The sequence below is a fragment of the Eumetopias jubatus genome, unplaced genomic scaffold (genome assembly GCF_037043125.1).
Source record: "Eumetopias jubatus isolate StellerSeaLion01/CBP00866 unplaced genomic scaffold, mEumJub1_p1.0 scaffold_119, whole genome shotgun sequence".
Taxonomy (NCBI): Eukaryota; Metazoa; Chordata; class Mammalia; order Carnivora; family Otariidae; genus Eumetopias; species Eumetopias jubatus.
The window spans coordinates 27,333-43,784 of NW_028274925.1; the positions used below are offsets into that span (position 1 = coordinate 27,333).

General features: G+C 41.0%; 1 pseudogene; it reads right to left on the reverse strand.

Moving 5' to 3' along the window:
- Positions 1–627: 627 nt before the first annotated feature.
- LOC148161596 (deoxyribose-phosphate aldolase-like) lies at positions 628–1,720 on the reverse strand (annotated as a pseudogene).
- Between the last annotated feature and the right edge of the window lie 14,732 nt (positions 1,721–16,452).

Sequence of the window (16,452 nt, forward strand, 5' to 3'; positions counted from 1 at the left end):
CTATTCCATTGACCTGTGTGTCTGTTTCTAGGCCAGCACCATACAATTTTATTTTTCCAAAAAAATAAACTACAGAGATTTTTTTATTTAAAAAATGCAATAGCCTAGTATCATGTACTGACAAGAGTTTCATTAACAAAACAATTAATAAGAGAGCATATCTGTTGCAAAAATTAAAGACAGATTTTCATGGCAGGAAGTTAGTGCCAAGTCAGTGACTCCTGAATTCGTCAGAGTATGGCCGGCAGCTCAGGGATGCTACGTTTTCTTTCACTAAAGACACGTTTCTTGGGCAGTTTAACGTCCCCCCCCCCCTTAGTATTTAATGCTGTCAAAGCTATGATTAATATTTTATTCAGAATTTTTAGGAGAAAATCTTCACAAAATTAACAAAACAGATCTTCAAGTAATTAGGACCACTCAGAGGCACCTGAAAAGAATTCCATGTATGGATTCGTTGATTTTTTCTTTTATTCTTTGAATTAAATTCAGTGAAAGTTTTAAGGCGGGAAAAAAGTCAGTTATCTATTCATTCCGTCATGTTTTAATTAAACAATTTTAGCGATTACGTAGAAAAACACATTTTACATGTTGCTGTAAAGCACTTTTCCGGAACTGGTCACAGATTTAAGACATCAGAAGATCATGATAGGCCACCTATCTTCCTGAAACGTGATGGTAAATCTGCCTCTCGATGTCCGTAACCAGAGTACTGGCACCTATTCGGAACAGTTCTGGCGTCAGCCATTCATCTCCCAGCTCTTCCTTCACACGAGAGAGACAAGCAAGGGAATCCTTGGCACTGCGGATGCCTCCTGCTGGTTTAAACCTACCTTGTTTCCAGTTTTCCAAAAGAAATCTCTAATGGCCCATAGCATTACTATAGCTACTGGGAAAGTGGCATTTACCGTTTCTTTTCCAGTAGAGGTCTTAATAAAGTCTGATCCTGCCATCATTGCGATCATACTGGCTTTATAGACATGAGTAAGAGATCCACGTTCTCCTGTAGCTAAGATGGTTTTGAGATGAGCCCCCCACAGGCCTTGCAAAACTGACGAATCTCATCACACAGGGCTTCCCACTGGCCGGTCAGCACCAAGGTCCTATTAATCACCACATCGATTTCCATAACTCCATTTTCCACAGCCAATCTGATCTCTTCCAATCGTGTTTTTAAATGAGTCTGTCCAGGGCGCCTGGGTGGCTCAGTTGGTTGGGCGACTGCCTTCGGCTCAGGTCATGATCCTGGAGTCCCAGGATCGAGTCCCACATCGGGCTCCCTGCTCAGCAGGGAGTCTGCTTCTCGCTCTGACCCTCTTCCCTCTCGTGCTATCTCTCATTCTCTCTCTCAAATAAATAAATAAATAAATAAATGAGTCTGTCCAGCTGGAAAGCCAGTGGGCACGGAAGCCACTGGGATGGTACAGCCTGGGGCCTTCAGTGCTTTAACCGCATCACACAGCTGCATGGTGTAGACATAAACAACAGTGGTCATAAGGCCTTTATCACACATATTTAAACTTTTTAAGAGAGCTTCCCGGATTGGATATTTGGCTTTATAACAGAGCCTTTGAACGTTGGATGATGTGTCATCGTCTGAAAGTGTAGTAAGACCTATAAAGGTAATGGCTTTCAGGAGCCAAGCAGCTTCCCACTCCTTTTTCACTGTTCTGCAAGCCTGGATTTATTCTGCATGCCTCAGAACTGCGGGTTGATTCATTTCTTACTTTTATTCCTAGATTTTTTTTTCTTGATACAACTGTAAATGGCATTGTTTTCTTATTTTCTCTTTGTGGAAGTTTGTCATCACTATACAGAAATGCAACAAGTTGGGACACCTGGTAGCTTAGTCAGTTTAAGCATCTGTCTTTGGCTCAGGTCACAATCCCAGGGTCCTGGCATCGAGAACCTCATTGGGCTCCCTCCTCAGTGGGGTGTCGCCTTCTCCGTCCCCTTCTGCTGCTCACACTGCTTGTGCTGTTTCTCTATCTCTGTCAAATAAATAAATAAAATCTTAAAAAAACGAAATGCACCAGGTCTCTGTATATTGACTTTGTGTCTTGCAGCTTTACTGAATTTATTTATTCTAACAGTTTTTTGGTGGAATCTTTAGGGATTTCTATATATAGTATGTCATTTGCAAATAGTGACAGTTTTCCTATTTGGATTTCATCTTTTCTTTTCTTTCTTTTCTATCTTTCATTCTTTCTTTTTCTTTCTTTCTTTCTTTCTTTCTTTCTTTCTTTCTTTCTTTCTTTCTTTCTTTCTTTCTTTCTTTTCTTTCTTCTCTCTCTCTCTCTCTCTCTTTGTTTCTTTATCTTTCTTTCTTTTTTTTGGTCTAAATGCTTTGACTAGGGCTTTCAATACTATGTTGAATGAAAGTGAGGAGAGTGGAAATCTTTGTCTTGTTCTTGATCTTAGTGGAAAAGTTTTCAGCTTTTCACCCTTGAGTATGAATTTAGCTGTGAGCTTTTCAAATATGGTCTATGTTCCCCATATACCCAGATGGTTTATACTTTTTATCATACATGCATATCGAATCTTGTCAAGTGTTCTTTCTGCATCTATTGTTACAATCATATGATTTTTATCTTTTATTATTTTAAGATGGTGTATCCTGATGTTTAATGTGCACATGTGCAAACATCCTGGCATCCCTGGAATAAACCCCACTTGATTGTGTTGTGTGATTCTCCCGATGTATTGTTGAATTCAGTTTCCTTATAATTTGTTGAGGATTTTGGCATCTATGTTCTTGAGTGATATTGGCTTTCATTTTCATTTTTTCCCATCCCCCACCCCCCTCCCCTCTAGAACCCTCAGTTTGTTTTTCAGAGTCCATCATCTCTCATGGTTCGTCTCCCCCTCAGACTTACTCCCCTTCATTCTTCCTCTCCTGCTATCTTATTCCTCTTTTTTTTCTTAACATATATTGCATTATTTGTTTCAGAAGTACAGATCTGTGATTCAACAGTCTTACACAATTCACAGCGCTCACCGTAGTACATATCTTCCCCAATGTCCATCACCCAGCCACCCCATCCCTCCCACCCCCGACCACTCCAGCAACACTGAGTTTGTTTCCTGAGATTAAGAATTCCTCATGTCACTGAGGTCATATGATACATGTCTTTCTCTGATTGACTTATTTCACTCAGCATAACACCCTCCCATTCCATCCACATCATTGCAATTGGCAAGATCTCATTCCTTTTGATGGCTGCATAATATTCCATTGTGTATATATACCACCTCTTCTCTATCCATTCATCTGTCGATGGACATCTTGGCTCTTTCCACAGTTTGGCTATTGTGGACATTGCTGCTATAAACATTGGGGTGCACGTACCCCTTCGGGTCCCTACATTTGTATCTTTGGGGTAAATACCCAGTAGTGCAATTGCTGGATCGAACGGTAGCTCTATTTTCAACTGTTTGAGGAACCTCCATACTGTTTTCCAGGGGGGTTGCACCCGCTTGCATTCCCACCAACAGTGTAGGAGGTTCCCCTTTCTCCACATCCCCGCCAGCATCTGTCGTTTCCTGACTTGTTAATTTTAGCCATTCTGACTGGTGTGAAGTGGTATCTTACTGAGTTTTTGATTTGGATTTCCCTGATGCCGAGCAATGTGGAGCACTTTTTCATGTGCCTGTTGGCCATTTGGATGTCTTCTTTGGAAAAATGTCTGTTCGTGTCTTCTGCCCATTTCATGATTAGATTATTTGTTCTTTGGGGGTTGAGTTGCATAAGTTCTTTATAGATTTTGGATACTAGCCCTTTATCTGAGATGTCATTTGCAAATATTTTCTCCCATCCTGTCGGTTGTCTTTTGGTTTTGTGGACTGTTTCTTTTGCTGTGCAAAAGGTTTTTATCTTGATGAAATCACAATAGTTCATTTTTGCCCTGGCTTCCCGTGCCTTTGGCGATGTTTCTAGGAAGAATTTCCTGCGGCTGAGGTCAAAGAGGTTGCTACCTGTGTTCTTCTTTAGGATTTGGATGGACTCCTGTCTCACGTTTAGGTCTTTCAACCATTTGGAGTCTATTTTTGTGTGTGGTGTAAGGAAATGGTCCAGTTTCATTCTTCTGCATGTGGCTGTCCAATTTTCCCAACACCATTTGTTGAAGAGACTGTCTTTTTGCCATTGGACATTCTTTCCTGCTTTATCAAAGATAAGTTGACTATAGAGTTGAGGGTCCATTTCTGGGCTCTCGATTCTGTTCCATTGATCTATGTGTCTGTTTTTGTGCCAGTACCATACTGTCTTGATGATGACAGCTTTGTAATAGAGCTGGAAGTCCGGAATTGTGATGCCTCCAGCTTTGCTTTTCTGTTTCAATATTCCTCTGGCTATTCGGGGTCTCTTCTGGTTCCATACAAATTTTAGGATTATTTGTTCCATTTCTTTGAAAAAAGTGGATGGTATTTTGATGGGGATTGCATTGAATGTGTAGATTGCTCTAGGTAGCATTGACATCTTCACAATGTTGGTTCTCCCAATCCATGAGCATGGAACCTTTTTCCATTTCTTTGTGTCTTCTTCAATTTCTTTCCTGAGTATTTTATAGTTTTCTGAGTACAGATCCTTTGCCTCTTTGGTTAAATTTATTCCTAGGTATCTTATGGTTTTGGGTGCAATTGTGAATGGGATCGACTCATTGATTTGTCTCTCTTCTGTCTTGTTGTTGGTGTGTAGGAATGCCACTGAATTCTGTGCATTGATTTTATATCCTGCTACTTTACTGAATTCCTGTATGAGTTCTAGCAGTTTTGGGGTGGAGTCTTTTGGGTTTTCCACATACAGTATCATATCATCTGCAAAGAGTGAGAGTTTGACTTCCTCTTTCCGATTTGGATGCCTTTGATTTCTTTTTGTTGTCTGATTGCCGTGGCTAGGACTTCTAATACTATGTTGAATAGCAGTGGTGAAAGTGGACATCACTGCCGCGTTCCTGACCTTAGGGGAAAAGCTCTCAGACTTTCCCCATTGCGAATGATATTGGCTGTAGGTTTTTCAGAAAAGGCTTTTGTGATATTGAGGTATGTACCCTCTAACCCTATACTCTGAAGAGTTTTGATCAAGAAAGGATGCTGTACTTTGTCAAATGCTTTTTCTGCATCTATTGAATGGATCATATATTTCTTGTCCTTTCTTTTGTTAATGTATTGAATCACGTTGATTGATTTGCGGATGTTGAACCAGCCTTGCAGCCCAGGGATAAATCCCACTTGGTCGTGGTGAATAATCCTTTTAATGTACTGTTGGATCCTATTGGCTAGTATTTTGGTGAGAAATTTTGCATCCATGTTCATCAAGGATATTGGCCTGTAATTCTCCTTTTTGATGGGGTCTTTGTCTGGTTTGGGTCAAGGTAATGGTGGCCTCATAAAATGAGTTTGGAAGTTTTCCTTCCATTTCTATTTTTTGGAACAGTTTCAGGAGAATAGGTATTAGTTCTTCTTGAAATGTCTGATAGAATTCCCCTGGGAAGCCATCTGGCCCTGGGCTTTTGTTTCTTGGGAGATTTTTGATGACTGCTTCAATTTCCTTAGTGGTTATAGGTCTGTTCAGGTTTTCTATTTCTTCCTGGTTCAATTTTGGTAGTTGATACATCTCTAGGAATGCACCCATTTCTTCCAGGTTATCTAATTTGCTGGCATAGAGTTGCTCATCATATGTTCTTATAATTGTTTCTATTTCTTTGGTGTTGGTTGTGATCTCTCCTCTTTCATTCATGATTTTGTTGATTTGGGTCATTTCTCTTTTCTTTTTGATAATCTGGCCAGGAGTCTATCAATCTTGTTAATTCTCTCAAAGAATCAGTTCCTAGTATCGTTGATCTGTTCTAGTGTTCTTTTGGTTTCTAGTTCATTGATTTCTGCTCTGATCTTTATGATTTCTCTTCTCCTGCTGGGTTTAGGCTTTATTTGCTGTTCTTTCTCCAGCTCCTTTAGGTGTAGGGTTAGGTTGTGTATTTGAGACCTTTCTTGTTTCTTGAGAAAGGCTTGTATTGCTATATACTTTCCTCTCAGGACTGCCTTTGATGTGACCCAAAGATTTTGAACAGTTGTGTTTTCATTTTCATTGGTTTCCATGAATTTTTTTAATTCTTCTTTAATTTCCTGGTTGACCCATTCATTCTTTAGTAGGATGCTCTTTAGCCTCCATGTATTTGAGTTCTTTCCGACTTTCCTCTTGTGATTGAGTTCTAGTTTCAAAGCATTGTGGTCTGAAAATATGCAGGGAATGATCCCAATCTTTTGGTACCGGTTGAGACCTGATTTGTGACCTAGGATGTGATCAATTCTGGAGAATGTTCCATGGGCACTAGAGAAGAATGTGTATTCCGTTGCTTTGGGATGGAATGTTTTGAATATGTCTGTGAAGTCCATTTGGTCCAGTGTGTCATTTAAAGTCTTTATTTCCTTGTTCATCTTTTGCTTAGAGGATCTGTCCATTTTAGTCAGGGGGATGTTAAAGTCCCCCACTATTGTTGTATTGTTGTCAATGTGTTTCTTTGCTTTTGTTATTAATTGCCTTATATAATTGGCTGCTCCCATGTTCGGGGCATAGATATTTACAATTTTTAGATCTTCTTGTTGGATAGACCCTTTAAGTAGGATATAGTGTCCTTCCTCATCTCTTATTACAGTCTTTGTTTTAAAATCTAGTTTGTCTGATATAAGGATTGCCACCCCAGCTTTCTTTTGATGTCCGTTAGCATGGTAAATGGTTTTCCAACCCCTCACTTTCAATCTGGGGGTGTCTTTGCGTCTAAAATGAGTCTCTTGCAGACAGCATATGGATGGGTCTTGTTTTTTAATCCAATCTGATAGCCTGTGTCTTTTGATTGGGGCATTGAGCCCATTTACATTCAGGGTAACTATTGAAAGGTATGAATTTAGTGTCATTGTATTGCCTGTAAAGTGACTGTTAGCTTTATTTGTCTGTGTTCCTTTCTGATCTTTGCTGCTTTTAGGCTCTCTCTTTGCTTAGAGGACCCTTTTCAATATTTCTTTTTTTTTTAAAGATTTTATTTATTTATTTGAGAGAGAGAGAGTGACAGATAGAGAGCACGAGAGGGAAGAGGGTCAGAGGGAGAAGCAGACTCCCCACTGAGCAGGGAGTCTGATGCGGGACTCGATCCCGGGACTCCAAGATCATGACCTGAGCCGAAGCAGTCTCTTAACCAACTGAGCCACCCAGGCGCCCCCCCTTTCAATATGTCTTGGAGGGCTGGTTTCATATTTGCAAATTCCTTTAGTTTTTGTTTGTTCTGGAATCTTTTTATCTCTCCTTCTATTTTCAATGACAGCCTAGCTGGATATAGTATTCTTGGCTGCATATTTTTCTCTTTTAGTGCTCTGACGATATCTTGCCTGTCCTTTCTCGCCTGCCAGGTCTCTGTGGATAGGTCTGTTGCCAATCTAATGTTTCTACAATTGTAGGTTACATATCTCTTCTCCCGAGCTGCTTTCAGGATTTTCTCTTTGTCTCTGAGACTCGTAAGTTTTACTATTAGATGTCGGGGTGTTGACCTATTTTTATTGATTTTGAGAGGGGTTCTCTGTGCCTCCTGGATTTTGATGCCTGTTTCCTTCCTCACATTAGAGAAGTTCTCTGCTATTATTTGCTCCAATATACCTTCTGCCCCTCTTTCTCTCTCTTCTTCTTCTGGGATCCCAATTATTCTAATGTTGTTTTGTCTTATCGAATCATTTATCTCTCGAATTCTGCCCTCGTGCTCCTGTAGTTCTTTCTCTCTCTTTTTCTCAGCCTCTTCATTTTCCATCATTTTGTCTTCTATATCACTGATTCTCTCTTCTGTCTCATTTATCCTAGCAGTTAGTGCCCCCATTTTTGATTGCACCTCATCAATAGCCTTTTTGATTTCGACTTGGTTAGGTTTTAGTTCTTTTATTTCTCCAGAAAGGGTTTCTCTAATAACTTCCACGCTTTTTTCAAGCCCAGCTAGTATCTTTAAAGTCATGATTCTGAACTCTAGGTCTGACATTGTACTAATGTCCGTATTGAGTAGGTCCCTGGCTGACGGTACTACCTCTTGTTCTTTTTGCTGAGGTGATTTTTTTCGTCTTGTCATTTTGTCCAGAGGAGAATAGATGAATGAGAGAACAAAATGCTAACAGGTTTACAACGTCCCCAGCAAATATACTGTATACAAATCAGAAAAGACCTGAAACCAGGGGAAAAGAAAGGGAAAGAAAGAAAAAAGAAAGAAAAAAAAAGATAACAACAAAAACAGGACAATACAAAAAAAGCAGAATATGATCAAATATGATCAGGCTAGTGCATAGATTAGTGCCACATACTAGATTTTGTGCGTATTTTGGTCTGTTCAAAAAAGTGCCTCCTAAAATTTTAAATGAAGAAAGACATATATGTACAAAATAAGGGTTGATACAATGAAGGGATAGAAGATGACTGTAAAGATGAAAATTATAAAAGATTTTATAAAAGGACTTGATAAGATAAGAAGATGTTTGAAAAAAGAAAGAAGATTTAAGAAAAAAAAAAAAGGAAAAAGGGAGAGAATGTGATCAGGCAGGAGACTAGAACAAAGCCATACACTAGTGATTTAGGGTATATTTTGATCTGTTAGAAGAAACTGTATCTCAAAATTTTAAAGAGAGAACAACCTATATATATATGCCAAAAATAAGGGTAACTACCATGAAGGGATAAAATATGACTCTAAAAATGAAAAATAATTTTTTTTAAAAAGGGTTTGATAAGATGTTGGTTGAAAAAGGGAAAAAAGAAAAATAAAAAAAACAGTTAACAAAAATTAACTTTGATGAATTAATGAATCATGGTAAAAAAAAGCCATGAATTCTATGTGCAGTATTCCCCTAGCGCTGGAGTTCTCCCATTTTCCTTGATTGGTAAACTTGGTCTTGGCTTGCTGGCTGTTCGTGCTGATCTTCTGGGGAGGGGCCTGTTGCTGTGGTTTCCAAAAGTCTTTGCCGGAGGCTGAATTGCCCCGCCCTTGTCGGTCCGGGCTAAGCAAGCTGCTCGGGTTTGCTCTCAGGAGCTTTTGTTCCCTGCAAGCTCTCGGTACAGCTTTGGAGGACCAGGGCAGAAATGCTGGCCTCCCAATCTCCACCCGGAGGAGCTGAGAACTCGGGGCCCCGCTCCTCAGTGTGCCCCCAGAGAAAAGCAGTCACTTCCGTGTCCCCGGTCTCCAGCCGCACTCCGTGCTCACCCGACCTGTGACCGAGTGTTGCTATCTCTGGCATCTGACCCCGTGTGGAGTCTCCAAACCCAGCAGATCCCTGTGGTGCGCTCCCGCACCACTCCTCCCAGGGTAGGATGGGGAGTCTCCCTGGCTCTGCCGCTTGTTGGGTCCCTGCTGCAGGAGCAGTGGCCCGACTGGGCCGCTGATCACAGTTTATGGCAACCCCGAGCTGAGAGCCCGTGCCTCGGCTCCGTCTCTGCAGCCGGCTTCCCCGCTCAGATACCTGGGAGCTCTGCCACACTCAGGCACCCCCTGTCTTTCTGTGACCCCAAGGGTCCTGAGACCACACTGTCCTGGGAGGATTCCACCCCCCGCTTAGCCACTGGAGCGACGTCCCTCCGCGGAGCCGACTTCTAAAAGGTCCGATTTTGTGCTCCGCGGCTCTATCCCTTGCCAGAAGCGGCCGGCGGAGGCCCCTCCCTCGCCATCTATCCTCCGGAATATTGCCTCCGATTCACTTCTCCGCACGTCCTACCTTCCAGAAAGTGGTCGCTTCTCTGTTCAGAGAGTTGTTGCTACTCTCCTCTTCGATCTCCTGTTGAGTTCGTAGGTGTTCAGAATGGTTTGATCCTTATTCAGTTGAATTCCTGAGACCAGAAGAAATCTAGTTCTCCTAGTCCTCCGCCATCTTGCTCCGCCTCCCATAAAATGTTCTTCTAATTGTTTGTATTTCTTTGGTTTTGGTTGTGATCTCTCCTCTTTCATTCATGATTTTATTTATTTGGGTTATTTCTCTTTTCTTTTTGCTAAGTCTGGCAGGGGTTTATCAATCTTGTTAATTCTTTCAAAGAACCAGCTCCTAGTTTCATTGATCTGTTCTAGTGTTCTTTTGGTTTCTATTTCATTGATTTCTGCTCTGATCTTTATCATTTTTCTTCTCCTGTTGGTTTTAGGCTTTATTTGCTATTCTTTCTCCAGCTGCTTTAGGTGTAGGGTTAGATTGTGTATTTGAGACCTTTCTTGTTTCTTGAGAAAGGCTTGTATTGCCATATACTTTCCTCTTAGGACTGCCTTTGTTGCATCCCAACGATATTGAATAGTTGTGTTTTCATTTTCATTTATTTCCATTAATTCTTCTTTAATTTCCGTTGACCCTTTCATTCTTTAGTAGGATGCTCTTTAGCCTCCATGTATTTGAGTTCCTTCCAACTATCCTCTTGTGATTGAGTTCTGGTTTCAAAGCATTGTGGTCTGAAAATATGCAGGGAATGATCCCAGTCTTTTGGTACTGGTTGAGACCTGATTTGTGACCTAGGATGTGATCTATTCTGCAGCATGTTCCATGGGCACTAGAGAAGAATGTGTATTCTGTTGTTTTGGGATGGAATGTTCTGAATACATCTGTGAAGTCCATTTGGTCCAGTGTGTCATTTAAAGTCTTTATTTCCTTGGTGATCTTTTGCTTAGATGATCTCTCCATTTCAGTGAAGGGGGTGTTAAAGTCCCCCATTATTATTGTATTGTTGTCAATGTTTTTCTTTGCGTTTGTTTTTAATTGCCTTATATAATTGGCTGCTCCCATGTTCGGGGCATAGATATTTACAATTGTTAGATCTTCTTGTTGGATAGACCTTTTAAGTAGGATACTGTGTCCTTCCTCATCTCTTATTAGAGTCTTTGTTTTAAAATCTAATTTGTCTGATATAAGGATTGCCACCCCAGCTTTCTTTCGGTGTCCATTAGCATGGTAAATGGTTTTCCACCCCCTCACTTTCAATCTGGGGGTGTCTTTGGGTCTATAATGACTCTCTTGCAGAAAATATATCGATGGGTCTTGTTTTTTTATCCAATTTGATAGCCTGTGTCCTTTGATTGGGGGATTTAGCCCATTTACATTCAGGGTAACTATTGAAAGATATGAATTTTGTGCCATTGTATTTCCTGTAATGTGACTCTTACAGTATATTGTCTCTGTTCCTTCCTGGTCCATGTTACTTTTAGGCTCTCTCTTTGCTTAGAGGACCTCTTTCAATATTTCTTGTAGGACTGGTTTGTTGTTTGTAATTTCTTTTAGTTTTGTTTGTCCTGGAAGCTTTTTATCTCTCCTTGTATTTTCAGTGACAACCTAGCTGGATACAGTATTCTTGGCTGCATAATTTTCTCCTTTAGTGCTCTGAAAATATCATGCCAGTCCTTTATGTCCTGCCACGTCTCTGTGGATAGGACTGTTGCCAGTCTACTACTTCTATCATTGTAGGCTACAGATCTCTTCTCCCAGGCTGCTTTCAGGATTTTCTCTTTGTCTCTGAGACTCGTAAGTTTTACTATTAAAAATGGGTTGGGGCGCCTGGGTGGGTCAGTCATTAAGAGGCTGCCTTCGGCTGAGGTCATGATCCCACAGTCCTGGGATTGAGTCCCAAATCGGGCTCCCTGCTCAGCGGGAGGCCTGCTTCTCCTTCTCCCACTCCCCCTGCTTGTGTCCCTGCTCTCACCGTCTCTGTCTCTGTCGAATAAATAAATAAAATCTTTAAAAAAATGGGTCGGGGTGTTGACCCATTTTTATTGATTTTGAGGGGGGTTCTCCCTGCCTCCTGGATTTTGATGCATTTTCTTTCTCCAAATTAGGGAAGTTCTCTGCTATAATTTGCTGCAATATACCTTCTGCCCCTCTCTTCTTCTTCTTCTGGGATCCCAGTTATTCTAATATTGTTTCATCTTATGGTATCAATTATCTCTCAAATTCTGCCCTCCTGATACAGTAGTTGTTTATCTCTCCTTTTCTGGGCTTTTTTATTTTCCATCATTTGGTCTTCTATATTACTAATTCTCTCTTCTGCCTCATTTATCCTAGCAGTTAGAGATTCCATTTTTTATTGCACCTCATTAATAGCCTTTTTGATTTTGACCTAGATAGATTTTAGTTCTTTTATTTCTCCAGAAGGGTTTCTCTAATAACTTCCATGCTTTTTTCAAGCCCAGCTAGTATTTTTAAAATCGTCATTCTGAACTCTAGTTCCAACATCTTACTAATGTCCATACTGATTAGGTCCCTGGTAGTCGGAAATGCCTCTTGTTCTTTTTTCTGGGGTGATTTTTTTCCACCTTCTCATTTTGTCCAGAGAAGAATAGATGAATGAGAGAACAAAACGCTAACAGAGTAACAATGATCCCAAACAAATATACATTAAACAAATCAGAAGAGACCTGAAAGTGGGGGAAAAGAGAGGAAAAGAAAGTAAAAAGAAAAAAAATGAAAAAGAAAAGATAAAAAACAAATGAACAAAGAAAAACAGAATATGATCAACTATGATCAGAAGAAAGTGCCTCCCAAAATTTTAAAGAAAGAAAAGCTTATATATGTACAAAAATAAGGGTACTACTATGAAGGAATAGAATATGACCCCAAAAATGAAAAATGAAAAAGATTATTTTAAAAAGGAATTGATAAGATGTTGATTGAAAAAGGGAAAAAGAAAATTTCAAAAAGAAAATTAAAAAAATTAACTTTGAAAGACTAAAGAATCATGGGAAAAAAGCCATGAATTCTAGGTGCAGTATTCCCCTAGTGCTGGAGTTCTGCCATTCTCATTGATCGGTAAACTTGGTCTTGGCTGGCTGTTCTTGCTGATCTTCTGGGGGAGGGACCTGTTGCCGTGGTTCCCAAATGTCTTTGCTGGAGGCTGAACTGCCCTGCCCTTGCCGGTTCGGGCTAAGGAATCTACTCGGGTTTGCTCTCGGGAGCTTTTGTTCCCTGCAAGCTCTCAGTACAGCTTTGGAGGATGAGAGTGAAAATGGCGGCCTCCCAATCCCCACCCCAGAGGAGCTGAGAAATTGGGGCCCCACTCCTCAGTGAGCCCCCAGAGAAAAGCAGTCAATCACTCCTCTCTCCCCAGTCTCTGGCCTCACTCTGTGCTCACCCGGCCTGTGAACCAGCGTAGCATTTCTATCTCTGGCACACAACCCCGTGTGGTGTCTCCAAACCCAGCAGATTCCTGCATTGTACTCCTGCGCTTCTCCTCCTGGGGGAGGAAGGGGAGTCTGCGCGCATCTGCCACTTGTTAGGTCCCTGCTGGAGGAGCAGCGGCCCGACTGTGCTGTGGATCACATTTTATGGCAACCCCTAGCTGAGAGCCCACTCCTTGGCTCTGTCTCTGTAGCTAGCTTCCCTGCTCCAATACCTGGGAGCTCTACTGCCCTCAGGCACCCCTGGTCCTTCTGTGACCCCGAGGGTCCTGAGACCACACTGTCCCAGCGAGGGCTCCACCCTCCTCTGAGCCACTGGAGCGACATCCCTAAGTAGAGCTGACTTCTAAAAGTTCCGATTTTGTGCTCCACTGCTCTATCACTTGCTAGTAGTGCCTGAAGAATGCCCCCTCCCCTACCATCTATCGTCCCAAATATCACCTCGGATTCACTTCTCTGCACATCCTACCTTCCAGAAAGTGGTCGCTTTTCTATTCAGAGAGTTGTTGCTATTCTTCTCTTTGGTCTCCTGTTGAGTTTGTAGGTGTTCAGAATGGTTTGATCCCCATCTAGCTGAATGCCTGTGACTAGATGAAATTTAGGTCTCCTACTGCTCTGCCATCTTGCTCCTCCTCTCAGTAACATACTGTTTTTATTCCTGAAGCTTTGTAGTATAGTTTGAAGTCAGGAAGTGTGGTAACTATGGCTTTGTTCTTTTTTCCTCAGGAAGGACATTTTAACAATATAAATTCTTCTGATCCATGAACAGAGGATGTCTTTCCATTTGTTTGTCTTTGCATTTCTTTGATTTCTTTCAGCAAAGTCTTCTAGTTCAGTGTACAGGACTTTCACATCCTTGGTTAAATTTATTCCTAATATTTTATTGTTTTTGATGCTATTGTGAATGGGGTAGTTTTCTTTATTTCGTTTTCAGATGTTTCATTCTTAGTGTATAGGAATGTAAATAATTTGCATAAGTTGATTCTGTATCCTGCAACTTGACTGAACTCTAACAGCCTTTTAGATTTTCTATATACCAAATTGTATTATATGCAAACAGTGACAGATTCACTTCTTCCTTCCTGATTTGGATGCCTGTTGTTTCTTTGTCTTGCCTGATTGCTTTGGCAAGGACTTCTAATACCAAACTGAATAAGAGTGGTGTGTGTGGGCATCCACATCTTGTTCCTGCTCCTTGAGTAAAAGCTTTCAATTTTTCACCAGCGAGTATACTGTTAGCCATGGGCTCATAACGTATAGCTTCTAATACATTGAGGTACGTTCCTTCTATACCGGATCTGCTAAGGGTTTTTATTAAATGATGTATTTTGTCAAGTGCTTTTTCTGCATCTATTCAGATGATCATGTGATTTTTTCCTTTCATTTTATTAATGTGATGTATCACATTTATTGATTTGTGTATGTTTAATGATCCTTGCATTTCAGGGATAAATCCTACTTGCTCATGATGTATAATCCTTTTTATGTGTTCTTGAATTCAGTTTGCTAATATGTTGTTAAGAGTTTTTGCATCTGGATTCATCAGAAATATTGGTCTGTAGGTTTTTTTCTTGTGGAGTCCTTCTTTGGCTTTGGTATCAGGGAAATGGCAGCCTCACAAGCTTATTTTGGAAGTATTCCCTCCTCCTCAATTTTTTGGAAGAGTTTGAGAAGAACAGGGGTTAATTCTTCTTTGACTGTCTGATAGAATCTCCAGTGAAGCTGTCTTGTCCTGGGGGAGGTTTCTGTGTTGGGAGGTTTTTTGTTTTTTTTTTTAAAGATTTTATTTTATTTATTTGACAGAGAGAGACACAGTGAGAGAGGGAACACAAGCAGGAGGAGTGGGAGAGGGAGAAGCGAAGCAGGCTTCCCGCAGAGCAGGGAGCCCGATGTGGGGCTCGATCCCAGGACTCTGGGATCATGACCTGAGCCGAAGGCAGACGCTTAACGACTGAGCCACCCAGGCGCCCCCTGTGTTGGGAGGTTTTTGATTCCTGATTCAATCTCTTTAGTCTCTATTGGTCTGTTCAGATTTTTTATTTATTCCTGATTCAGTTTGGTAGGTTGCTTGTTTCTAGGAATGGATCTGTTTATTCTAAGTTATCTGAGATTTTGGGTTGTAATTGTTTAGTTTCACAATCCCCCTTTTCTGCAGTCTCAGTTGTAATGTCTTTTGTTTTCTTTTTAAAAAAAATATTTTATTTATTTATTTGAGAGAGAGAGAGAGAGCACAAGCAGGGGGAGGAACAAGAGGAGAGGGAGAGAGACAAGCAGACTCCGTGCTGAGCAAGGAACCTGACATGGGACTCGATCACAGGACCACGGGATCATGACCTGGGCTGAAGGCAGACGCTTAACTGACTGAGCCACCCAAGCGCCCCTAATGTCTCCTTTTTCACGCTTAATTTTATTTGAGTCTTTTTTTAAAGATTTTATTTATTTATTTGACAGAGAGAGACATAGCGAGAGCAGGAACACAAGCAGTGTGAGTGGGAGAGGGAGAAGCAGGCTTCCCGCAGAGCAGAGAGCCCAATGTGGGACTCGATCCCAGGACCCTGGGATCATGACCTGACCCGAAGGCAGACACTTAACGACGGAGCCACCCAGGCACCCTTACTTGAGTCTTTTTTTTTTTTCTTAGTCTAACTAAAGGTTTGTTGATTTTGTTTATCTTATTCATAGAACCAGTTCTCAGGTTCATCAATGCTTTCGGTTGTTTTTTTTTTTTTTTATCATTCCCATTTCATTTATTTCTGCTCTGGGCTGTATTGTTTCCTTCCTTCTGCTAACTTTGGGCTTAATTTGTTGTTGTTTTTCCAGTCCCTTGAGATGTAAAGATAGGTTGGTTATTTGAGGTCTTTCCAATTTCTTTTTTTTAAAATTTTTTATTGTTATGTTAATCACCATATATTACATAATTTGTTTTGGTGTAGTGTTCCATGATTCATTGTTTGTTCATAACACCCAGTGCTCCATGCAGAATGTGCCCTCTTTAATACCCATCACCAGGCTAACCCATCCCCCTACCCTCCTCCCCTCTAGAACCCTCAGTTTGTTTTTCAGAGTCCATCATCTCTCCTGGTTCGTCTCTCCCTCTGACTTACTCCCCTTCATTCTTCCTCTCCTGCTATCTTCTTCTTTTTCTTTTTTCTTAAAATATGTTGCGTTATTTGTTTCAGAAGTACAGATCTGTGATTCAACAGTCTTACACAATTCACAGCGCTCACCGTGGCACATATCTTCCCCAATGTCCATCACCCAGCCACCCCATCCCTCCCATCCCCGACCACTC